A 27293-nucleotide genomic window follows, 5' to 3' on the forward strand; every position below is an offset into this window, starting at 1 on the left:
TCTCCAACTAAAATCCTACCGGAATGCCCTACTGTGACCTCAAATGCCACATGTACTAAACTGAATTCATTTTCTTTTCTTGCAAATATAATTCTCTTGCTATATTCCCTATTAAGTCAGAAATTATGTTATTCTAGCTTTCTTCTGCACCCTCAATATCTAATTAGTCACCCAGAACCATTGCTTTTACCACCTTCCCCTCCCCTCTATCCTCACTCTTACCATCTTTAGGCTTATATTTGGCTCAATAATCTTATAGCTAGTATCCCCCCCTCCCTTCCAACCCACCATCTAATCAGCTGCCAGATGTCTCCAACACTAACCTGATCACATTACTCTCACCCCAACAACTGGAACAGAGTTTTTCCAAGCTTGGGTCACAAGTCGACCCATCAGTGGATTATAAAATTAATTTAGTGAATTACAAACTAGTATTTTTTTTTAAAAATGAAACAGAACAGAAGACAGATGCATCCCACACTGAGAGTATGTGCAGTTTTACGTAACTTTTAGGTATAGATACATATGTATGTGTATGTGTGAGAGAGAGAGAGAGTTTTTCACACATAAGCCTACTGGGCAATACTATCTTTACAAGTGAGCACAGAGCCTCTGCTCTGGCCTTCCTCTGGCTGCACCCTCCTCTCCACCAGGCAAGGAGTCCCTTCTTCCCCTTGAAGCTCTAAATACCAAGATCCTCAGCATTTTTGACCCAAATGGCCCTAAGCTGGCTTCCTCAGCCTATGTGGACCTCTCTTCAGATCAGGTTGTGCTATTAGTGTGTGTGTGTGTGTGTGTGTGTGTGTGTGTGTGTGTGTGTGTGTTTGTGTACCTCCAGCCCAAGGGGTGGCCAAAGGCTGTTACTTGAAGATGAGAGCTTGGACCTGAGGGCAGAAAGAAGGGGAAACAAAGAGAGAAGGGCAAAATGCTTTTCCTATTCTCCCACATTCCTGCTCAGAGAATTCTTAATTCAAACTTTCCTGTGAGAGTCGGGAGCTGGGAGCACCTAGAAGCCAGAGGTTGGCCCTTGGGCCAGACTGTCATAGTTTAGATGGCCTTGGAACTCAGGGCCTGGCTGGTGGGGACAGGCAACAGGTGATGCGTAAGGAATACAGAGCATCTGACAGAAATGAAAGAGCCCCTCCACCAATAAAGAAGACAAGAAGGAAGTGCTTCTCTTGTGCATTCCATAGCTTCTGGAAGAGAAGGCTAAAGGAGGCTTCTCCTCTCCTCACACTTGGCCTAGTTGCCATTGCCCCTGAAATTCCCAAGGCTGAACAACAGTCTTTCCGTGAAAAATGAAATTAATTTAAAATTTGCACTATTCTCAGTTACTTGGTATCAATGGTTTTCACACAATTTTCATTGTTTTTGTTATCAGGTATATCTGTCAAAGTAGGTTAGTATACTTTTCTAGCCATTTATTGCCTTGACTTATAACTTTTATACGAGAAGGGTATAATTAGCTATATTGTATCCCCATTTGTCCCCTTGCCTGGGCCCTGCAAATGTTAGGGCCAGGCCTGGTAATAAGTCACCATGTAAAAAGGTATGTCTTACTATGGGTCACAGACAAAAACTTTTTAAAAGCTACTGACCTAGGGATACCAAGTTCATCCTCCTCTGCATGGCGTACGAGGGGCCCACCACGATCTGGCTTTTCGGCCCCACCTCTAATCCACCTCTAAACTGTAGCCTTCACTCTCACCAAATCAAACTATTGCCATGTTATCTCACAGCTTTCATTCAGTATCCTCAACTTAGAACACCTTTCCCCCAGCTCATCACTGACAAACTTTTACTCCACAGACTCGCCTCAATCCTGGCAGCAACCTGCCTGCCCCCCTCGCCTCCCAGAGCTCCTTGCTCGCCTTCAGTTACTCCACGGTGTGCGGCCTGGTACGGCAATCCCCACACCATGTGGCGCTGACACAGAGCCCTGCAGGGTGCTTAGACGGTCTCACCCGTCTTCGTGTTCCCAGCACTGAGTGCAGCACCTGGTATTTAAGAGTTATTAAAAGTGTGTAGCAGGAGTTAACACATGAACAAATGAATCTGAAAATTAACAGAAGGCCAAAAACAAGATATAGTGACCAAAAACTCTATAAAATGCCACTTTTGAGATATGAAAAATCGTATCAGAAAACTGTTAATTCCCAGACCATCTTATCTCTTCCAGGGATAGCTGGTCAATACGTAAAATATACACAAAATGTGCAGAGAAAACATCCTCACAAACTAATTAATGACTTTAGGTATCAGTTTTAAAAAAAGAATACTTTCAGAATTCTCAGGCATAGTACTGAAACTTCAAAAGCCACAACTACACTAGTAATAATTAAAATATAATAATAGAAGTTAATAGTGTCAGTTTTAGGGGTTGGGAAAACTAGTTCTATGGCATAAGTTAATTTAGATTTTTATCAAATTTTACAACATACATACATACCCGGAGAGACAAAGTACTCCTCTATTATACCATGGAATCTGATCATCTCTACGCATAAATCTTCTTTAAAAAAGTAAGTAAAAGATAGATAGGAACAAAGAAATGGCAAGTGTGAAAAAAGAATTGACATAATACATGTTATACAAGAAAGACAAAGAGGGATGTTCATTCATTCATTCCAAACACATTTCTTATGTGCTTATTTTCATTCATATATTTTGCTGGATGGTAGGAATACAAATAAAGTAAGGTTGTATGGCATCTAAGATGCGTAAATATAATTGTCTCCACAGGCACCCATTTTACTCCTCAATTATATACTTACATCGAAGCTTAAAGCAATCGCCTAGACTATTACTATCTTCCAATATCCATTCTCCCCTTTTTATTTTGGAAATATAACCTCTGACTTTTAGATAGGCATATGGCGGCCAAGGTTAAGACAATTTTTTCACAATATTTCCCATTTCTCTTGTAGCCAGTTTTAACCACATGGCCAAGTTCTCGCCAAAAGGATGCAAGGAGAAGCATTACGAGTTATGCCCTTGAAGCAAATGTCTGCACCCCTCTCCTTCTTCCTACTGGCTGGAACATAGATGTGATTCTAGGAGCTGAAGCAGCCATTCTTAGACCATGACAGAGACGCTGATAGGAGAGCACCAGCCTCTGACTGATGGGACACACACACTAGCAGCACCATGTCAATCCCAAGCTGTCACCATGTTTAAGTCATTATTATTTTGGAGTCTTGTGAGAGCAGTTGTAACAATAGTGCCACATTAAAAAAGGCCTGAACTAAAACTTCCAAATTTTTAAACCTAAAAAGTTTTTATGGATTTTAAAACCATAAACGGTAGATGCTAGGAAAAATTAAGTATCATTATTATTTTTAAATAATTAAAATATATAATATATGCATTCTTTTGATTATAAAGTTTCAGATTTTCAAAAGAAGGCAGTTTTAGTCATCGGTTAGAGCTCCATAGTCCTGAACAAGTTTGTAATACTATTGTTCTCTATTTACAAGAAATAGCCTAGTGTTTATGAAAGTTCTATGTGTACTGAAGTCAAGTTTTCTTTTATTTCATTATTTTAAAAATGTTACTGTCTCTTATGAGGAATCCACAAAGTCTTAGAGGACACTGCTTTTTGCTTACTTTCAACTGTACTGAAAAAATTTAAATGGGACTCATGTAAGTATGAACTACAGGTTAATGCAGTCAGTGTTCCAAAAGGTTTCAGACAACATGTAAAACAGTGAGGATGCTGCTGTTACTTTTTTTTTAATTTCATTTATTTATTATTTTTGGGGGGGTACACCAAGTTCAATCATCTGTTTTTATACACATATCCCCGTATTCCCTCCCTCCTTCGACTCCTCCCCCACCCTCCCTCGAGTGCCCCCCACCCTCCCCGTCCCAGTCCTCTAAGGCATCTTCCATCCTCGAGTTGAACTCCCTCTGTTATACAACAACTTCCCACTGGCTATCTACTTTACAGTTGGTAGTATATATAAGTCTGTGCTACTCTCTCGCTTCGTCTCAGTTTCCCCTTCACCCCCCGCCCCCTCCCATACCTCAAATTCTCCAGTCCATTCTCTGCACCTGCATCCTTGTTCTTGTCACTGAGTTCATCAGTACCATTTTTAGATTCCGTATATGTGAGTTAGCATACAATATTTGTCTTTCTCTTTCTGACTTACTTCACTTGTATGACAGACTCTAGGTCTATCCACCTCATGACATATAGCTCCATCTCATCCCTTTTTATAGCTGAGTAATATTCCATTGTATATATATGCCACATCTTCTGTATCCATTTGTTTGTTGATGGGCATTTAGGTTGCTTCCATGTCCTAGCTATTGTAAATAGTGCTGCAATAAACATGATGGTACATGTTTCTTCTGGGATTATGGTTTTCTTTGGGTATATGCCCAGGAGTGGGATTACTGGATCATATGGTAATTCTATTTGTAGTTTTTTAAGGAACCTCCAAATTGTTTTCCATAGTGGCTGTACCAACTTACAGTCCCACCAACAGTGCAGGAGAGTTCCCTTTTCTCCACACCCTCTCCAACATTTGTGGTTTCCAGATTTTGTGATGATGGCCATTCTGATCGGTGTGAGGTGATACCTCATTATGCCTTTGACTTGCATTTCTCTGATGATTAGTGATGTTGAGCATCTTTTCATGTGTTTGTTGGCCATCTGTATGTCTTCTTTGGAGAAATGTCTATTTAGGTCTTCCGCCCATTTGTGGATTGGGTTATTTGCTTTTTTGGTATGAAGCTGCATGAGCTGCTTGTATATTTTGGAGATTAATCCTTTGTCCATTGTTTCATAGGCAACTATTTTTTCTCATTCTGAGGGTTGCCTTTTAGTCTTGTTTATGGTTTCTTTCGCTGTGCAAAAGCTTTTAAGTTTCATGAGGTCCCATTTGTTTATTCTTGATTTTATTTCCATGATTCTAGGAGGTGGGTCAAAAAGGATCTTGCTTTGATGGATGTCATAGAGTGTTCTGCCTATGTTTTCCTCTAGGAGTTTTATAGTGTCTGGCCTTACATGTAGGTCTTTAATCCATTTGGAGTTTATTTTTGTGTATGGTGTTAGGAAGTGTTCTAATTTCATTCTTTTACATGTTGCTGTCCAGTTTTCCCAGCACCACTTATTGAAGAGGCTGTCTTTTTTCCATTGTATATTCGTGCCTCCTTTGTCAAAGATAAGGTGCCTATATGTGTTTGGGCTTGCTTCTGAGTTCTCTACTCTATTCCATTGATCTTCCTTTCTATTTTTGTGCCAGTACCATACTGTCTTGATCACTGTGGCCTTGTAGTATAATTTGAAGTCAGGAAGCCTGATTCCACCAACTCCATTTTTCCTTCTCAAGATTGCTTTGGCTATTTGGGGTCTTTTGCGTTTCCATACAAATTGTAAGATTTCTTGCTCTAGTTCTGTGAAAAATGCCATTGGTAATTTGATCGGGATTGCATTGAATCTGTAAATTGTTTTGGGTAGTACAGTCATTTTCACGATGTTGATTCTTCCAATCCAAGAACATGGTATGTCCCTCCATCTGTTTGTGTCGTCTTTGATTTCTTTCAGCAATGTCTTAAAGTTTTCTGCATACAGATCTTTTGCCTCCTTAGGCAGGTTTATTCCTAGGTATTTTATTCTTTTTGTTGCAATGGTGAATGGGAGAGTTTCCTTAATTTCTCTTTCTGCTCTTCCGTTGTTAGTGTATAGGAATGCAAGAGATTTCTGTGCATTAATTTTGTATCCTGCTACTTTACTAAACTCATCAATTAGTGCTAGCAGTTTTCTGGTAGAGTCTTTAGGGTTTTCTATATATAATATCATGTCATCTGCAAAGAGTGACAATTTGACTTCTCCTTTTCCAATCTGCATTCCTTTTATTTCTTTTTCTTCTCTGATTGCTGTGGCTAAAACTGCCAAAACTATGTTGAATAATAATGGTGAGAGTGGACACCCTTGTCTTGTTCCTGTTCTTAGAGGGAATGCTTTCAGTTTTTCCCCATTTAGAACGATGTTGGCTTTTGGTTTCTCATATATGGCTTTTATTATGTTGAGGTAATTTCCTTCTAAGCCCATTTTCTGAAGAGCTTTTATCATAAATGGATGTTGAACTTTGTCAAAAGCTTTTTCTGCATCTATTGAGATGATCATATGGTTTTTATCCTTCAGTTTGTTGATATGATGTATCATGTTGATTGATTTGCATATCTTGAAGAATCCTTGCATACCAGGGATAAACCCCACTTGATCATGGTGTATGATTTTTTTAATGTGCTGTTGGAGTCTGTTAGCTAGTATTTTGTTGAGGATTTTTGTATCTATATTCATCAGTGATATTGGTCTGTAATTTTCTTTTTTTGTGACATCTTTGCCTGGTTTTGGTATCAGGGTGATGGTGGCCTCGTAGAATGAGTTTGGGAGTGTTCTGCCTTCTGTGATATTTTGGAAGAGTTTGAGAAGGATAGGTGTCAGCTCTTCTCGAAATGTTTGATAGAATTCGCCTGTGAACCCATCTGATCCTGGGCTTTTATGTGTTGGGAGATTTTTAATCACTGCCTCAATTTCTGTACTTGTGATTGGTCTGTTCATGGTTTCTATTTCTTCCTGGTTCAGTCTTGGAAGATTGTATTTTTCTAAGAATGTATCCATTTCTTCCAGGTTATCCAATTGATTGGCATATAGTTGCTTGTAGTAGTCTCTCATGATGTTTTGTATTTCTGAGGTGTCCGTTGTGACTTCTCCTTTTTCATTTCTAATTCTGTTGATTTGCATCTTCTCCCTTTTTTTCTTGATGAGTCTGGCTAATGGTTTATCAATTTTGTTAATCTTCTCAAAGAACCAGCTTTTAGTTTAATTAATTTTTGCTATGGCTTCCTTCCTTTCTTTTTCATTTATTTCTGCTCCGATCTTTATGATTTCTTTCCTTCTGCTCACTTTGGGGTTTCTTTGTTCTTCTTTTTCTAATTGTTTTAGGTGTAAGGTTAGGTTGTTTATTCGATAATTTTCTTGTTTCTTAAGGTAGGACTGTATTGCTATAAACTTCCCTCTTAGAACTGCTTTTGCTGCGTCCCATAGGTTTTGGGTTGTTGTGTTTTCCTTGTCGTTTGTTTCTAGATATTTTTTGATTTCCTCTTTGATTTCTTTAGTGATTTCTTGGTTGTTTAAGAGTGAATTGTCTAGCCTCCATGTGTTTGTATTTTTTGCAGTTTTTTTCCTGTAATTGATATCTAGTCTCATGGCGTTGTGGTCTGAGAAGATGCTTGATATGATTTCAATTTTCTTGAATTTGCTGAGGTTTGATTTGTGATCCCAGATGTGATCTATCCTGGAAAATGTTCCGTGTGCACTTGGGAAGAAAGTGTATTCTGTTGTTTTTGGATGGAATGTCCTAATAAATATCAATTAAGTCAAGATGGTCTAATGTGTCATTTAAAGCTTGTGTGTCTTTATTTTCTGTTTGGATGATCTGTCCATTGATGTAAGTGGGGTGTTCAAGTCTCCCACTATTATTGTGTTACTGTCAATGTCCCCTTTTATGGCTGTTAGCATTTGCCTTATGTATTGAGGTGCTCCTATGTTGGAGGCATAGATATTTACCATTGTGATATGTTCTTCTTGAATGGATCCCTTGATCATTATGTAGTGTCCTTCTTTGTCTCTTTTAATAGTCTTTACTTTCAAGTCTAATTTGTCTGATATGAGTATTGCTACTCCAGCTTTCTTTTGACTTCCATTTGCATGGAATATCTTTTTCCATCCCTTTACTTTCAGTCTACATGTATCCCTTGGTCTGAAGTGGGTTTCTTGTAGGCAGCATATAGAAGGGTCTTGTTTTTGTATCCATTCAGCCAGTCTGTGTCTTTTGGTTGGAGCATTTAATCCATTTACATTTAAAGTGATTATTGACATGTGTGTTCCAATTACCATTTTCTTAATTGCTTTGGGTTTGTATTTGTAGGTGTTTTCCTTTTCTTGTGTTTCCTACTTAGAGAAGTTCCTTTAGCACTTGTTGTAAGGCTGGTTTGGTGGTGCTGAATTCTCTTAATTTTTCCTTGTCTGGAAAGCTTTTGATTTCTCCATCAAATCTGAATGAGAGTCTTGCTGGTGAGAGTATTCTTGGCTGTAGGTTTCTCTCTTTCAGGACTTTCAGGATATCCTGCCATTCCCTTCTGGCCTGCAGAGTTTCTGTAGAGAGGTCAGCTGTTATCCTTATGCGTTTTCCCTTATATGTTATTTGTTGCTTTTCTCTTGCTGCTTTAAATATTTTTTCTTTGTGTTTAATTGTCATTAGTTTGATTAATATGTGCCTTGGTGTATTTCTCCTTGGGTTTATTCTGTATGGGACTCTCTGTGCTTCTTGGACTTGGTTCATTATTTCCTTTCCCATGTTGGGGAAGTTTTCCACTATAACCTCTTCAAATATTTTCTCAGACCCTTTCTTGTTTTCTTCTTCTTCTGGGATGCCTATAATTTGAATTTTGGTACGCTTAATGTTATCACTGAGGTCTCTGAGACTGTCTTCTATTCTTTTTATTCTTTTTTCTTTTTCCTGCTCTGTGGCACTTATTTCCCCCATTCTATCTTCCAACTCACTTATTCGTTCTTCTGCCTCAGTCATTCTGCTGATTATAGCATCTAGAGTATTTTTAATCTCAGTTATTTTGTTATCCATTGCTGTTTGTTTTTCTGAGTTCTTATGAACTGTTTCTTGTACTTTCTCTATTTTGTTATCGAGATTTTGTATCATTTTTACTATCATTACTCTAAATTCTTTTTCAGGCATTTTTCCTATTTCCTCCTCATTTATTTGGTCTTGTGGGTTTTTTTCCTGCTCCTTTGCCTGCATGGTGTTTCTTTGTTTCCTCATGGTTGTCCAAACTTTTGGGGTTGCTTGTGCTGGCGATAGAGGTGTTTACAGAAGACTGTCCAAGCCTCAGACTAATGTCCAAGTATTGGATTAAGCAAATACTAAGTCTAGGAAACACATACATGTATAAGACACACAATTACTGAATCCATTAGGACATAAGGCTCTGGAAAGACCTGACAGAACCTCAGTATGCTACCAGATATTCAAAGAGAAACCCAACAGACATTGACAACTGAAACAGAACAAATCAGAGAGAAAAGAAAAGCAAATAAACAAACAAATAACACCTTACACATACAAACACTAATCCAGGGAGATTTTGTAAGCTAGGATCAAATATAGAAAAGAGCTAGAGTACCACCAGACAGAATGGAGATTCTCAGAATGAAATTAGACAGTTGTACTAAGAACTAAGATAAAGATAAAAACCTAATATTAAATACCAAGGTGGTGTGTCATCTGGAGAATAGAGCAAGGAGTCTGAGCAGATGGATAGTGTTGCTTATAAGTATGTTAAGATAAAATAAACTTAAAATGGCTGGAAGAAAGGGGGACAGAAAAGCATAGTGTGGTTGGAAATATGGAAATAAAAAGAAAGGAATAGAAATGTATAAAAGATAGGGATGAAAGGAAAGTATGAGAGATATATTGTCCATACTACCAAAAACTTAGCTAGATATAGAAGTATATAAAAAGGCAAAAAAATGAAAGTAGAATAAAAAATATCATTAAAAAATTATGTTATAAAACTTGTAGATCCCTTAGGACTAAGATCGTAATTAATAAAGGAAAAAAAAAGAGAGAGAGAGAAAAAAAAATCCAGAACTGATCCCAGAATGGACCAGTTCAATAGGATCGATACTAATATTTCTGTTTCCTTAGAGTCTCAGCTGTAAGTGTCCTTCTCCTCGCCTTGGGTTTTTTTGCATTATTCTGTGAGGTTCCTTTATTGTTCGTCTGTAAGCGTCAGTGTGTGGGGAGGGAGAGGGTACAACTGTGGCTCCTTTTCCTGGGAGTGAGTGAGCAGTGGCGCACTGTTGTTTCAGTTGGGCTTGGAGGTGCCTGTTGCAGAGGGACCCCAGTGGCTCGGGTGTAAACAGAAAGTCTCAGAGTTGGGCCTCTCTCGGGGTTTTCTTTGTTTGTTTGTTTTTTCTTCTTGGCAGCCTCCCTGCTGCCAGTGTTCCAAGGGGTTTTACTCTAGCCCCGCCCGAGCGCCTGAGGGTGCTTGTTATCCCTGAGTGCCTTTGGCGGCCCACGGGCGTCTCTCCACTGCCTGTTGCAGAGGCGCCGAAAGAGAGAGAGAGGCTATGCATGTGGCGGCTCCTCCCCCCCCCCCCCCCCCCCCCCCGTAAGCCTGCAGCCTCCAGCCGCCATCATGGCCGGGCAGCTCTCAGGGACGGGCACTCCTTGCCACGGATCTCTTCCCTCCTGTCCTTTCGGTCCGTCACCTTACTGGCAACAATGTTTCTTACCCTGAACCAGCTCTCCGGTTCCCACGCTCCCGCTCCCGGACCCTCTGTTCAGCTGCGGATCGACGTCTCGGTCCGGGAACGCTGAGCTGCGCTGCGGACCCTCCGTATGTTTCTCACTCCCTCCCGTTTGCCACAGCTCCGCCGCTTCACCCTCTTTGAGCCGTCGTAGATGCCTCCCTACCGGTTATGTCGTGCTCCTTGCGGTCCTTTCTGGTGTCCGAGGCTGTCTGCTGGTGTTCAGCTGGTTCTCTGTGGGAATTATTGTGTCCTTCGGTGCATTCCCAATGCATCTGTGGAGAGGGATGCATTCCACGTCCCTCTACTTCGCCGCCATCTTTTTCCTCATGTTATTATTTTTAATTGATATCAACTAAAGATTGTAGCTGCAAAAAATCATTAGAGGGAAGGAGTAGGAGGGGCAGACTGATTTTTGCCTATTAGTGTGTACTATATATGGCAACTCCATACCAAGGATCTTCTGGGACAATCCAAGTCAAATAATCTGTCCTGTTGTCCTCCCTAAAGCATGGAAATTTTTCAGAAGTTCCAGTGTTTCAGGATCCTACTTATAAGTCTAAGAATTTTGTCTTACCAATATAAGTAACTCAAAAGCTTTCATCAGGCCAGAGGCTAGTAATAATGGCAGTGAATATTTATGCACCTTCTTTCAGTTACGTAAACATAATATGCTTCCTCTCCTTGGAATGCTCTCTCTTCCTCTCCCGCACCACTCCAGTATCCCTTAACCTCTCTGCCTACTTAACTTCTAAAACTTTCTCCATTATTAGCTAATTATCAGTTCTTTGAAGAAGTGTGGCCAGACTAAATCCCTTGAGTTTATCCTTTGATAGCACCAGTCACTCCTTTGCACTCATCAGAGCTGTAATTCTTTCTACGTTTGTTCAGGTAGTTATTTGATGACACTAAAAGAGTTCAGTAATCGTGGCCAACACTATCTGTTGTGTATGTAATGGCCAGTCTCCCTTTCCTCTGATAACAGAATTGCAATTTTTAAAGGGTGCTAAAAATGTGTCCACCCTAGGAATGAATCATTTGGCTAAGCCAAATGTGGTGATCTTAACCTCCTTTGTCAGTGACTGGTTCCAGGACAGGCACAGAATCCAGCTCTGAGCAGTGAGAGGTACAGGGAAGTTTGCTGGGGGTACTTCTTGGGAAGGCTTAGCCTCATGAAAAGGACAAGGGTGATTTCGGGAGAAGGCCCTTTTCCTACACTCTCCCAGCTTCCTGCCTTTGAAGTTATTATGTAAGGATATGACACACAGAACTGCTGTAGCAATCTTGTAACCATGAGAAGGCCAAGAAAATCACAGCAATGCCAACCCGGAACTCTGATTTCATTCCTGTTCCAGAATAGACTTTCTCTAGAGTTCCTGCTGAGTTAGAAACTGAAGTCTGGCATTGTTAGGCCACTTTCACTTGGCTATTTCTGTTACTCCTTTTTTTATTTTTTCTTTTTTCTTTTTTTGGCTGCATTGGGTCTTCATTGCTGTGCACAGGCTTTCTCTAGTTGTGGTGAGTGGGAGCTACTCTTCATTGTGGTGTGCGGGCTTCTCATTGCATTGGTTTCTTTTGTTGTGGAGCATGGGCTCTAGGCGCGGGCTTCAGTAGCTGTGGCACATGGGCTTAGTTGTTCCGCGGCATGTGGGATCTTCCTGGATCGAACCCCTGTCCCCTGCATTGGCAGGTAGATTCTTAACCACTGATACACCGGGGAAGTCCCTCTGTTACTCTTGAACCACCATATTCTAACTGATATTGTTACCACAGCAGTACTACCTTATGAACTATCTACTTATTGTGTTTAAAACTTAGGCCACTATGTTATATTTTGATAATAATAATGCTATAAATACAAAAGAGAGAAAAATATGCAGAAAGAAAACAAAATGAATTTAAATGTTTAAAAACATGTTAGCTACCACAACTAAAAATGAAGAAAAGATACAAATAAAAGGTACCCATTAACTGCATGCTTAATTTTTTTAACTGAAAAATATAAATTAAAAACTCAGAAATGCAGAAGCCAAGGTGATAATCATTAGCAGAAGAGCAGCAAGGTCCCTCCTAAGTTGCTTGAAGGCATCTTACATGAGCCTGTCGATGAGAACCTTCAGGTTCAGTTACCAGGACGCAGCTACCATTCTTCTTCACTTATCGACAGTCTCTTTCACTGAGCACAGTAATGTACTACAGATAACACTCCTGTATAAATTTCTGCTCCCCGTAACACAGTTCTGCTCCCACTGGTACCGTTTTTGTTTCTCCTTTTAACCAGGCCCTAGCACTTTCACTGGGATCACTGCCACCCTGATAAGCTGGAGACTTTATGCAGCAGTGATGTAATCTATGAAGCACTTAATGTTGAGGTAACAATCGTGGAAAAGGCAGCCGATAGAGACAGACAGACCAGAGCCCAGTCTCAGGTCTTCTACTTTCTACCCTATGTGATTTTAGAGAAGTTCATTACACTCTACATCTTAGTTTCACTGTTTACAGAATGGGAGTGATGTATTTGCCTTTCAAAAGTTTTGTGTAGGGCTTCCTAGGTGGCGCAGTGGTTGAGAGTCTGCCTGCCAATGCAGGGGACATGGGTGCGGTCCCTGCTCCAGGAGGATCCCACATGCCGCGGAGCAACTGGGCCTGTGTGCCACAACCATTGAGCCTGCGCTTTAGAGCCTGTGAGCCACAACTGTTGAGCCCGTGTGCTGCAACTATTGAAACCCACGCGCCTGGAGCCCATGCTCTGCAACAGGAGAAGCCACAGCAATGAGGAGCCGGCGCACCACAATGAAGAGTAGCCCCCACTCACCGCAACTAAAAGAAAGCCCGCACACACAGCAAAAAAAGGCCCAACACAGCCAATAAAATTAATTAATTAATTAATTTTTAAAAAAGTTTTGTGTAGGTTAAATGAGATGATACTATAAAGTGCCTAGGTCAGGTCCTGGCATATATTCAAAGCTGAATAAAAGGTAGGTTTTATCTAAACAATAATATTAAATAATCTTTATGGCTACAAGTACAAGTAGCAATATTTTAGCAAGTAAACAAATACTACTATATTATAAAAAGAAAGAATGTATTACTCTGATTAATATCTTACTTGAAGTGTAATTTTAATGTGAGTGTCAAAAACCATGTAGGAAAAAACGAGAGAACAGCAATAAAAAATAACCGAAGGAACTGGAAATATTTAAAAGGGAAGGCTAGTGGAAAATAATATAAATGACCTGATTACGCAATACAGAAAAGCAATCTTATTTGTCCTTAAAACACAAATAAACCATTCTCTAACTAAACTAGTTGCACAGTGTACTTGACAGCATACTGGAATAAGAATCAGGAGACCTGGATTCTAGTTCAGCCACCAGGACAAGTCATTTAACTTGTGAGCTGCATTTTCCTCATTAGTAAAATGAGACATTTGAAATAAATCAATGCTGCTCCACATAAACTACCCTATGGAGAGGTAAGCTATCTAAAATTTTCTACAGTTACCAAGAATAAAGAAAAGGAAAAGGGCAGGGGAGAGAGCAGAGGAAAAGTGAGTATGAGACGATAAAAATTTTCATCTGTAGAACTTGAACCTCCAGATGAATAAGACTGAAAACATAGGTAATTGTTAAGGCCATTTTTGGATCTCCAGGTTCTACAATTTTCTCTAGATCATACTGTTAACTGCTTTCTTTGAATTCCAATATCATTTCCTGTCTGTATGATTTATAGTTCTTAATCATATGTTTCCTTTAAAATAATTTGTTTCTTGTGTATATTATCTTACAGAGAAGAAAGCTTTTAAAGTAAAGATTCTTTAGCTATTGAGAATACATTCAAAACACTAAAGAAAACAGGGTTAAGAAGAAAAGAATATAGTTTCATGTTAGGAGCTGAACTGTGTCCTCCCAAACTTCATATGTTGAAGTTTTAACCCCTAGAAACTCAGAATGTGAATATATTTGGAAATAGGGTTTTTAAAGAAGTAATTAAGTTAAAATGAAGTCATACAAGTGGGCCCTAATCCAATATGGCCGGTGTTCTTATGAGAAAAGGAAACTGGGACACAGACACATACAGAGGGAAGACCATATGAGGACACAGAGAAGATAGCCATAAACAAGTCAAGGAAAAGAGGCCCCAAAAGAAACCCAGCCCTCTGACACCTTGATCTCAGACTTCTGGCCTCCAGAACTTTGAGACAATAAAGCTCTGTTGTTTAAGCCACTGCCTGTGGCACTTTGTTATGGCAGCCCTAGCAAACTACTACATTTCATTTCTTCTTCAGTCAGATATTTAGCAACCTCAGACCTCCAATAAAAGCCAAATACCTAGAAATTAGCTGGAAATAAGAATGTCTACAGCTTTCGTACACTTTAACTCATTTTAGGTACAAAATATATTTGATTTCTCTACTCTTCTTAGTATTTTTAACCATATTCTGCCAAAGTGCTTTACCTGCATTTTGACCATTGGGCAGCTGCTTCTGCAAATTAGTAGAGATGACCAGTAGGCACAGCATAAGCTTGCGATCAATGGGCTCTTTGTCTCTTCGTGTCACTGTGGGAGAATGTTTCCAATGGTTTTGCTGGGTGCTTTAGCACTGATGTTGTAAACATACTTGTCATGTGCTCTCTGGGGGATGAGGCAGACTTGGGAGATAGTAAAATTTACTGTTCTACATCAGTTGTTACATATAATATTTGTTTTCTTATTTTCCCTGGAAACTTTCATTTCTACTCTAGGTTGTAATCAGGAAAAGAACAATAGAAGTTGTGGCTAGCAGGTTACTGCAGACATAATATTTGGCAGATCCTAAAATTTTAGAGAAACAACAAAAGAAATTCAAGTAAGAGGAATCCATGGTTGACTACTATAGAGGCAAAGACTCTAGACACATCAATAGCCTCTGAGGATGTCAATGGTGGATGAAAAGATAAAAGAGGATCATCCTGTACACTTTATAGAACTCTATAGGAGTTCTTTAAAGGGACAAGCAGAGTGCTATATAGTTCATTAAAACCTAATTGCACCATTGTTTTATAACACAGTTATAGTCAATAAAAATATTTTTAAATTTAAATAATACTAAATGATAGCTACAAGTCAGAAAAATAATCATTTGATTTTGTTGTTTGGTAAGACACGTATTAAACTTGTAGTTTTATTCAGGTTTGATTTTGTTTGCTCTTTGTTTCTCTGACTCATTTTATATGAAAAGCCAAATAGATGCCTTTTTACAAAAAAAAAAAAGCTGTCTTGGAGCAAAAGGATTTGATAGGATTATATTTTAAAAACCAATAGTTACTCATCTCAGGTTTAAAAATAGATGTTTTGGTTGTCTAGGGAATATGTTAATCCAAAGTCCTTCATTTCCTTGGTATCACTGTACACAAAGAGAAGAAGCAACACAAAATTTGGAAGAGAAAAACCCAAATTAAGAATAATGAGACCATGGAGAAAAGATCTGATTTTCAGTCTTAAGGTTACTCCGTTTCTGCAAAGTTCTGAACTAAAATACTCATTAGATCTTAAAAAGTCAGTTGTGTTCTTCATTTGTAAAGATAATATCTGCTGCTCAAATACTGGGTGTAAGATAGGCTACAAGGATGTCTTGTACAACACAGGGAATATAGCCAATATTTTGTAATAACTGTAAATGAAGTGTAACCTTTAAAAATTGCATAACATCATTTCAAGTAATAATATCTGCTACAGTTTTTTAGAACAAAATGAATACTGTTTGAAGCACAGGAAAATATAGGAATGAATTTTCCTTGAGAATTTTAGGATCACACAATTCAGTAATTGAATTGAATATAAGAACTAATTTTCATAAGAATCTTAAATTCATTCATCATTTCACTTAAAAAATTTTAGCATTTCTAGTTGGAGCAATTAAAACCCAGCCTAAGGAAAACTTTCAGGGGAAAAGTGGATGATGAAGTAATTGATTCTTTTTTCCATACATCCACTAAACATATTTATTCAGCACTGACCATGTACAGGTACTGGTCTAGGCTCTGCAGTACAGAAAAGACTAAGACACAAAGTTCTTGCTCTCATGGAGCTCACATTCATAAAAAGAGTCAAACAGCAAAGAACTACACAAGTTAGATTATTTCTCATAGATGCCAAAATAGAGTGTCTTCTGTAATAAAATCTAACGGATAGTGGGACAGAGTTGGGGGGTGAGGTTGGGAGAGCCTTTTTAAATAAAGAGGTCAGGGATATGCTTTAGAAGGAGATGACATCTCAGCTGACACATAAAAAATGACGAGGAGCCCACGTACAGTGTGGGTGCAAAATGGAATCTTTGGTAAAGATTCCAAAGGAAAGGGCCAATGCAAAAATCCAAGCTTGGCATGAAGAAGGAGGAGGAGGAGGGGGAGAGAAAGAGGAAGGGGAGAAGAAGACTGGATCTAGAAGTGAATAAAGGAGAAAACGGTAAGAGAGGAAGTTAGAGAAGTAGACAAGGGCCAGATCACAATTTTGAAAGCCATTGTAAGGAGCTGTGATTTTTAAAGGTACAATGACAAATCCTCAGAGTTTTAAAAGAACAAATTACAATCTAAATTATTTAACTCTTCACCCTGCTATGTGAAGAACTAACTGCAATGAAACAATAGCCAAAGCAGAGAATCCACCTAGAACCCAGATCTTGAATACTAGGATCTTTAATATCATTCTCCAATAAAAGGAACCAGGGCCCCTTGGAGAAATGGCTAATTCTAGGGCTAGGGCAGGAAATATATAAGATAAGCCTGGAGCATCAAGTAGTGACAGAAAATAAGGGAGGGCTCAAAAGTAAACAAGCAAACAAACAAAAAACCCTACATCCACGGAGATACATTAAAGGGACATAGAAGTCAACTGAAAGGCCTCCAATAGCCAAAGCTGGGACAAAATGAGCAACAAAATACATGAAGTCGCGTTGGATTGTAACCCAAAGTATAAAATAAATACCCATGCATCCATATTGATATAAACAAATGACTGATTAAATTAAAATGAGATTAAAAAGGCACAAATCTCCCATGCAGAAGAATTCCAAATACTTGACTCTGCCCTCAAGATGGGAAGCATGACTCCCTACCCCTTCAGTGTGGGCTGTGCATAATGTCTTCCTTCCAAAGAGCACAGTATGAGAAGGGGAAAAAAAGAGTAACTTCCCAGGGAGGAAACCCAATAAATACTACTTCAGCCATGTGACCAAGTTCAATATCAAAAGTTATGTCACGTTGACAGTATGTACCTGTCAGTATGAAACTGTGTCTTCACCTCTGTGATCTTCCACCCCCAAAACCCATAACATCAGCGTAATCATGAGAAAAACATCAGACAAATCCCAATAGAGAGGCATGCTACAAAATACCTGACCAATAGTCCTTAAAATTGTAAAGGTCATCAAAAACAAGGGAAGTCTGAGAAACTGTCACAGTCAAGGGAAGCCTAAGGGGACATGATGACTAAAGGCAATGTGGCACCTTGATAGGATCTTGAAACAAAGGACATTAGGGAAAAAAATAAGGAAATCTGAATAAAGTATGGACTTTAGTTAATAAAAATGTATCAATATTAGTTCATAAATTATAACAAATATACTATACCAATGTAAGATATTAATAAAGGAAACTGAGTAAGGGAGTATATGGGAACTCTGTACAATCCCCTCAAATTTTCTGCAAATCTAAAACTGTTCAGAAAAAAGTCTATTAAGAAAAAAAAAGCCAGAGCAGAGAGACCATCACATTAGTTTAGTTGAAAGATAATAAAGATGACGATGAAGCAGTGGATATGGTGAGGAGTCAGACTCAGAACATACTTTGAAAGCGCACAGCACAAAATATGTTGGTAGATTAGATATGGAGGGTGAGGAAAAGAGAATAATCAGGGGTGACTCTTGGGTTTTTTGCTCAAATAACTGGATAATGAATAGTATCTTTACTTAATATATGGGGGTAAATGAGAGAAGAGTAGATTTTGCTGCTTCTGAGTCATTTTGCTATGTCTATTTTTTGCTAATTCCTGATTTATTCTTGTGAACTGGTAGGATCAATAAAAAAGTTTCAAGCTGTATGGTCCCACATAGGATCTCAAATTAGTATATTTTTATTGTATTTTTAAATCTTAAAGATACTAAAAACATGCCTTATAATAGAAAAGTATATAACTGCCTTAAAAAGAAATGATACAAAATGTTTTTTGACCTAACTTGGGGACAAAAATTCCTATTCAATCATCGATTCCCTAGGTCCAAAACAATGAGTCTGGAAGATGTATGATTACATTAAGCTTTTAAAAAGCACAGATTAGTCTGGAAATCTGTGCTCTTAAATTCTCCAAATGATCCTGAGAGCCGCTGACCTGGATGGCAGCCCTTAAAACAAAGAAAATTTCTCCTATTTAAAATAACAAAGCATCCCACCTTTCTAATTATTTATATTTGTTTCTATTAGTAATTTCCAAAATAAGTTTTACCCAATAAGGAAGTAAAAAAATTTCCATCATGTTGTGTAAACTCCCACATTCACAGATTGCTGTGCATCACTATTATAAAGTTATAATTGTTGGAAGCACTAAACTAAGTATCAAACAACTGAAAATTTTGTCAGAAAAGATCCAGTACCAGAGCAAAAAAATGATACATTTGCCACTTTCTTGGTGAGCTTATTAAAAACATTTGATTTCACAGCTATTGTTTCTGGCTACATGAATCAAATGATAAAACCTTAGATTTCATGGTTTCCTTAGACTAGGTTGGCAAATCACCTAAAAAGATTCATCACTAAAAAGATGTGTCTTGTGCGGTCAGTAAATTTACACTCCATTAAACCCTCAAGCAAAAATAATACGAAAGACAAAGATTCAATATCAAGAAGGTTTCCCTCAAATCTGGAAACCACATATGGAAGTTCACCAGAAGATCTGAACTTTCTAAGTCATAGTCAAGCGCATTTATCGAGTGCTCACTGTGTGCAAAGCACTCTATTTGAAGGAAGAGGTCTCGTTTAAAGTAGCCATAATTCAGCCCATAAAGCCCTTCATAGTTAAAGATCAACAGTTTGAACCTCAATCAGGAGCAAATGGGTAGCTGGTGCACACTGAAGGATGCAGGTGTAATTTGGTCAGTGCTGCTCAGTTTAAGTTGAATGGGCCTTTGCAGGTTGTGTAAATTCCACCTTCTGGGTGGTCTTCCTGAGCAATCTCAAAGAGGGCACACCACAGAGGCACCGCAGTTAACTTATGCTTATGTAGACCATGAGTCATGCAACAGCCATTAACACTATATAGTGAAGGGGGTACACAGAAGTAAAATGTGCAAATCTCCAGCAGCATAAGGCCAACACTCCTTTGGGTAAAAAAACTGTGACTAGAATGACCACTAAAATACAAATCAAGACGCAAATGAACAGGAGTATAGTTTGTTCCAGGTACAATGCAACATAATAAAGAGAAAATGTAAACAGCAGGAGGAATCTTCGGTTACAGCCAGCCAACCCATGATCGTGAAATACAGGAACGATTAATCAAATATAGTTATCTGCTTTGACTTTGACTCCCCTCTCCTCTGTCTACTCACTGGTGGCACAAAGCAGTAAGTGTTCAAAGGGTGGAAACAACAGCAACAGGAATAACAGCTGCCCTGTGTGGAACTCCTACTCCATGGAAAGCATACGTAACACTTACAAGCAGAGAGCCTAGCTGGTCAAAAAAAATTTGAACATTAAAAACTTATCTCGTACATGGACAATTATTAATCTAAAAAAAAATTTATTTTACCTATCACCCAGAAAGGTAAGCAGAAAAGTTAATCTTCTTTTCTAAAGTTTATTCTACCTTCCTTCCTTTCTTTTTTTCTTTCTCTTTCTTCCTTCCTTCCTTGGCTGCTTTGGGTCTTCATTGCTATGTGCGGACTTCCTCTAGTTGTGGCGAGCAGGGGCTACTCTTGTTATGGAGCACAGGCTCTAGGCGTGCAGGCTTCAGTAGCACATTTCAGTAGCTGTTGTGCACGGGCTTAGTTGCTCCGCGGCATGTGGGATCTTCCCCGACCAGGGATTGAACCTGTGTTCCCTGCTTTGGCAGGTGGATTCTTAACCACTGAGCCACCAGGGAAGTCCCCTCTACCTGTTCTTTAAATCTCTTTCCCTCATTTCTAATACCTTAAATATATCCCACTTTACAACTTTCTTCAATTTATCAAAAAGAAAAATTTTCCCTTGAGCTTTACTTTCCACCCATTCATAAGGGGTTAGCCTCAAATTCCTATTTTAACTATCATAACACAACTACGACGACTGTTTTCCAGGATTATTCCAACTTCAAATATTTTACCACATTATCTCCACTTCTCAGCATCACTTCATAGCCTAGTTCATCCCTTCCGTGATTTCTATACATCCAACTTTGACCTTCATACTAAACTTAAATATCTTGTTGTCTACTTTGGCATTTCCTGATGTGTGTTATCAGTAACGTTGGCCTCACAGTATGTTACTCAATTAAGAAAAGATTTTGTGGTCAAACTTTTTTGAAATGCTACATACAGCATTCTACTCCTGAAGCTCTACAATGAACATTAGTGAATTGTGCACTCCTTGATTTTTATGATGAAGCAACGATTTGACTCATTTTTACTCAGTATTTCCCAATAAGCAATCTTGTTTCATTCATCGATAGAACTTTTTTAATTTTTTCATGGAACACATATTAACACGTCATGGAGTAATATTCTGATGAAACAAATACTCCATAGAACACACTTTGGGGAATACTGATGTACCTGAAATTTTAGGTAAAATCTGGAATCTATCAGGCTTCCAAAACTGAGTTCCTCATCTTTCCTCCCAAGCCTGGTGTTAATCAAATTAATCTCTAGTAATGGCTTTTTCACCAATCCCGCATTCAGACAGTTGATAGTTTCAGCTCATACCGTCTGTTGTCTATAGTTTTTTTTCCCTCCCTTACATCATCCTATTGACATCACCCTAAGGCAAATCTTCCTTAAGCCTCATCTAGACTCATGGTAACCAAGCATAAGAATTAGAGGAAAGCTTTAAAAAAAAAAGATTCTGGGCTCCACCACAACCTTGCTAAATTAGAATTTTGAGGGGAGAGGCTTGGGGTCTGTGATTCTAATAGACAGCCAGATTTGCAAACTGTTAAAGGAGACCATGAAGGTTCCATGACTCTTCTCTGCCTAAACTAAGCATTTTCAGTTCTCTTCCCTCATCTCTTCAAGTGACATGATTTTTGAGTCTCCTAACCATCAGTTGCTCTTCTTTGAATGCGGTCCATTTTGTCTACAAACCTTTTAAACCAAGGGTTTTACACTGAACCGCAGAGCACTCTGGATATAGCCTGGCCAATCTGTGAGAGAGCAGGACTATCAATTATCTATTGTCTCCTGGGTTTCACTAGATCTGTCTTTATGCTGGACAAGAAAATCCTCTCCTCCCTTTTCCATCCCCTGCAGCAAATTGCTACTTGTTAGGAGCAACACTGACCTGGAATAACCGCTAGAATGTGAATCACCCAGCAAACAGATACAACTGCCCAGAATTTTAAAGCATTACTTACCTAAAAGATCTTCTGGTCTCTGTTCTAAATAAGTGGCATGCCTCCCTTTCTCTACTGAACTTTAGCTCTGAAAGCTGCAATTTATGCCAATTCTTACAATGTTTTAGAATCAACGCTCCGCATTTACAGAGTGTTTTTTCTACTTATGAAACATTTCAACATTATTTACTTAATCCCCTCAAAAGTTCTTGTGACATGGGTATTATCCTCATCTTACAAATGAGGAAATTAAGGCTCATAGAGGTTAAGTAGCTTATTCAAAATCACACACAGTAAGTGGGGAAAGTTGTGCCTTTAACCTCGTGTCTTGCACCTTAATCATAGCTTTCTCCACTTTAAAATCCAAGTGTAGTTACTTGGCCATCATCAGAAAATTAGCACCAATTAACACCAGAGTGTGATAGCTACCAGATGGCGAATCACTAAGCAAAAAGAACAATCAACTAGAATCCAGGGAGGTATTATAACATAATGCAGGAGCTAAGGAGTAGTGCCTTTGGGGTCAGGCAGCCCTGAATTTGGGTCCTAGCTCCAGCTCTGCCTGCCAGTGTTACCTTGAGCAAATTATATATCCCTTGTGAGCTTTGATTTTCTATTTAAGTTACTAAGAATAAAGGAGATAATTTTCTTTAAAGTGCTTAGCATAACGCTTGATATATGGTAAGTTTTCATTCAATGATTTTTTTTTTTAAATCCCTAATTCAAACATGACAAACAGTTTATTAAAATAAGTCTGTTTGGAAGTAAATACAAACCTTCTGACTTTGGTGTCCCATCCTTCATCAGTTACCTCCAGATGTCTAGGAATAGGACTATGTGAGGACTATAGAAGACAGAAGACAGTCACAAGGAGGGAGAAAATTTGAAATGATGCTTGAAGTGGAGGCCAAGAGAAGGTAGGTGAATGGAAGATTAGAGCTAAGTCTAAGCTCTCTGGGTTATCATCACCATTACCAGTCACTTAGGGATAAAAGAGAAAAAAAAGAAGCAACAACTTAGAAGAGAAGGCAGAGGCTAAAGTATCTACTTGAGATGTGAACAGATTATTAAATGGACAGAATTACACAATATGGAATCACATTCGATTTCATTCTTTCAAATTATCACTATGAAAAGTTAAATTTGGAGGTATAAAGATAACTAATAAGGACCTACTGAATAGTACAGGAAACTCTACTCAATACTTAGTGATAATCTAAATGGGAAAAGAACCTAAAAAAGAGTGGATATATATATATGTATAACTGATTCACTTTGCTGTACAGCAGAAACTAACACAACATTGTAAATCAACTATACTTCAATAAAAATTTTAAAAACAGAAAGATAAAAAAAGGAACAAAAATCACCAAATCTACGTTCAAGAGATAAATAGTTTAGTGTTTGTAACATTGAGTAAAGGTAATATTAAGATAATATTAAATATTTTTCTTATTACCTCCCACAATACATGTTCACCTTTTTTAAAAAATTAAAAGGATAGATAAGCAAAAAAAAAAAAAAAAATCACCTACAATCCAATCACCCAGAGATAACAACTGTTAACATTTGGTACCTAACCTTCTAAACTGTTTTCATATATGTTGAAGTATATATATTTTACAAATATGGGGTCATATATAATTATTGTTTTGTAAACTTTTAGATTTGTTTTAAATTTATTTCCAGATCACTAAATATTCTTCTGCAATATTATTTGAAATGCCATGTATATTTCCACTATATAGTTCATTTAGCTAGCCCTCTATTTTGGATATTTAAATTATTTTTTTGCTATCATTAAAAGAGTGATTAAAAGCATTCTTGTAGATTTATCTTTATTCATAAATGACTTTTTAGCATAAATTCCTAGAAGTGTATTTGCTAGATTGATGGCATGAAGATTTCTAAGCCTTTTTTAAAAAAAATTTATTTATTTAAGCTGCGCCACATCTCAGCTGCGGCACATGGGATCTTTAGTTGCAGCATGTGGGCTCTCTAGTTGCGGCATGCTGAATCTTCAGCTATGGCATGTTTGTAGGATCTAGTTCCCTGACCAGAGATTGAACTCGGGCCTCCTGTACTGGGAGCGTGGAGTCTTAGTCACTGGACCACCAGGGAAGTCCTTTGTAAGACTTTTGATATCACTTATTAAACTGTCCAGAAAGTTACTACCAGCTCACACTCTACCCAGCAGTGCTAATTTCCCAGACCTTGACCAACACTGAGTTTGATGATATTGGAAACATTCGCTAATTTGATACGTAAAAAAACTACTCCTCCTTTTACGTCATGTTTTTATTACTAACTGGTGGATAATTTTCCCCTATGCTTATCATCTATATTTCTTATTTTGAAAAGTATCTGTTTATATCCTCTGTCCATTTTTCCAATGTTTGTCTTTCTCAGTTGATTTGAATATTAATTTTCTGTCTGTCACATGGATTGTATATATATTTTTCCCAGTTTGTTTAGCAGTTTTTAAGATAGCGTTTTGATCTATAGAAATATAAAATACTCTAGGTGGTCCAATCTAATATATCTTTGCTTTTTGATTTCTACTTTGGGAATCTTGTTTAGAAAGGCTTACCTCACCCCAATGTTATACAAATTTCTTACTTACATTTTCCCCTAGGACCTGTATGGTCTTACTGTTAATATTTAAAATTTTTATTTAACCTAGACTTTATTGGAGTATAAGACACTGGGTTGTAAGATATTGAGGGTGGGATCTAAATTTAGTTTTCAAATACTTTGCTGGTTGCCCCAACACTTTTTATAGTATGTATTTCATTGATTCTATTGGGCACTTTTTATTTCAAGTATATTAACATCTCTGAAACCTAGATAAGTCTGATAAATAAACTTTTTACAATTTACTTTGCAGGTTTTTTTCTTTTCTTAATGTTACTTGAAGTAATAATAAATCCTTAGATCAAGGGCTTCTTAGGTTTGCTAAAACACAGTATTTCCTTCTAATCATATTTCACTAAGAGTTTTCTTTTTTTAATTAAAGAATGCACTTTGAATTTTTATAAAATCTCTTCTGGGAATATACTAAGATGATCATATTTTCCCTAAGATGTCCCAGTACTGAACTATTCGTGCATTCCTGAAATAAACCCTACTTTACCATGGCATATTACTCATTCAACACAGTCTTATATTCCTTTCGCTAATATTTTATTTCAGATCTTTACATCTGCTTTCATAAATCAGATGGGTCTATAGTTATCCTTCGTATGTCATGTCTTTGTCACATCTTGGTTTTAAAGGTATGTTACATTTGTCAAAAAGTTGGTAAGTTTCTATTTTCTGTGATTGATACAGTTTGTAATAGCACAGGAATAACGTTTGCTTGTTTTTTCTGTAAAAGTCTAAGCCGATTTGTGATAACTCTCAGTTTCTTCTAGAGTTACTGGTCAATTTGATTATAATTCTTCTTTACTCAAATTTTGTATTTTATTTTTAGAAAATAATGCTGAGATTTTAAATTTGTGAGAATAGGTTATACCCAGTATTCTTTTATGTTGAAGTAATTTTTTCCGTATCTTTGGTTTTATCCCATTTTCATTCTTAGTGTTTTGAACCTATATTCTTTTCTCCCTCCCTTTCCTTCTTGATTAGACTAGATAGAAATTGTCTACTTTATTGGTCTTTTCGAAGATCAACCTTTTGGATTTACTTAATTCTAATTTTTTATCTTTCAAGTTAATTTATTTGAGTGCTTTTAATCTTTTCTCTTTGCCTTTGATTTTCATCAGATGGCCTGTGATGTGTCTAGATGTGGTTTTCTTTGTATTCATCCTGTTTCAGATTTGTAGCACTTTTTGAATATGTGACTTGAGTTTTTTTCCTCAGTTTGGGAAAATTCTTGACTACTATCTCTTCAAAATTTGCTTCTTTCCTACTATCTTTTTCTTCCCTTTCTGCAGCTCTAATATGTTAAACCGGAAACTGTGTATCTTGTATTATCTTTTCAATAACTTTTCATTGTTTTAGCTGTCTTAGCTTCAGTCTGAATCTATTCTACTGACCTGTTTTCTGTTCATAAACCCTGCATTCTTCTGTGTCTACTATGCTATTAAAGTCATCTAATGTGTTTATATTTCAGTTATTGAATTTTCAGCCCTAGAACTATTTTATTCTTTACAATAGATTCCTGTTCTCTGGTGAAATTCTCCCTCTTGTCGTCTATTTGCTTGAATATATTAATCACAGTTATTTTAAAGTCTGTGCCCGATGACTTAAATATCTGGATATCTGGGTCGTCTATAGACCTGTTTCTTTTGTCAATTTATTTCCCTTCGTCCTTTACTTTGGTATGCCTGGTAATTTTTGATGAATGCCAGACATTGTGTATGAAAAATTGGACTCTGAATGATGATGATGTAATCATCTTCTACAGAGGGTTTATTCTATCCTTTGATAGGCAGCTGGAGTGGAGAGGGGAAGGGGGGAAGATTACCTTAATCTAATCAGTGATTGAGCTCACTTGGGGTTGGGTTGCAGTTTTTGATAAATTTGGTCTACCCTTGATTTGTCCCCATTATATTAGTATGCAAAGCTCAAGACAGCCTACTGTGAAATTTTGGGGAACGTTGGGATCCAGTTGCTAAACAAAGACATTATTAAAAACAAATTATATAAACTTATAATTAAATAAATTATATTAAAACAAAGGTAATAAATACTCAAAATTTACCATGTCTAAATTTTTAACTAAATTTAACTGTCGTTATTTACATCTGTTGTATCTGTATTACTGAAATACTATATAATGGTGTTACTACACAGCTCTTCCCAATTCCACATTAAGTAATGTCACAGTTGTAGCCTGAAATAGCCTATAGTGGAAGTATTTGCACCACAGAAGTCAGTAAACACTACAAATCAGAGTTTGACTTATTGTTCTGTAGGTTGTCTAGATCAATTGTTCTCAACTGGAGGTGATTTTGGCCCCACTGTGGGGTATTTGCTAATACCTGGAAGTATTTTTGTTTGTCACAATGGTGCGGAACGGCACGGGAGAGGAGCTACAGCTGTCTAATGGATAGAGACTATGGATGCTGCTAAACCTCCTACAATGTCTAGGGCAGTCCCCTACAAAGTATTATCCAGCCCAAATGTCAAGAGTGCTGAGGCTGAGAAATCCTAGTCTGCTGGCAATTCTGCTTCTGAACATCTGGAATCTTTACCTTTCTTCCCTTGCCTAGCATTGGCAAATGCCCTGAGGAAAAGGTGGCCATTTTATCCTAGTTTATCTTGTTTTTGTAATTTTTCTAGCATTTTGAGTCACTATTGAGTGTAGTTATTTTTAATCTTTCTTATATTTAATAAACATGTTTGACTATGAACTTTTCTTTTGATACAGCTTTTGGTAGCTGACCCTGTT

At 37.7% G+C, this 27293-nt stretch overlaps 1 protein-coding gene across 1 annotated transcript in view; it reads right to left on the reverse strand.

The window, feature by feature from the left end:
- The window catches only part of MSRB3 (methionine sulfoxide reductase B3), a 165502-nt gene that overhangs the window by 77821 nt on the left and 60388 nt on the right, over window positions 1-27293 (reverse strand). The gene's annotated exons all lie outside the window — the stretch shown is intronic.

Source organism: Hippopotamus amphibius, chromosome 7 (genome assembly GCF_030028045.1).
Source record: "Hippopotamus amphibius kiboko isolate mHipAmp2 chromosome 7, mHipAmp2.hap2, whole genome shotgun sequence".
Taxonomy (NCBI): domain Eukaryota; kingdom Metazoa; phylum Chordata; class Mammalia; order Artiodactyla; family Hippopotamidae; genus Hippopotamus; species Hippopotamus amphibius.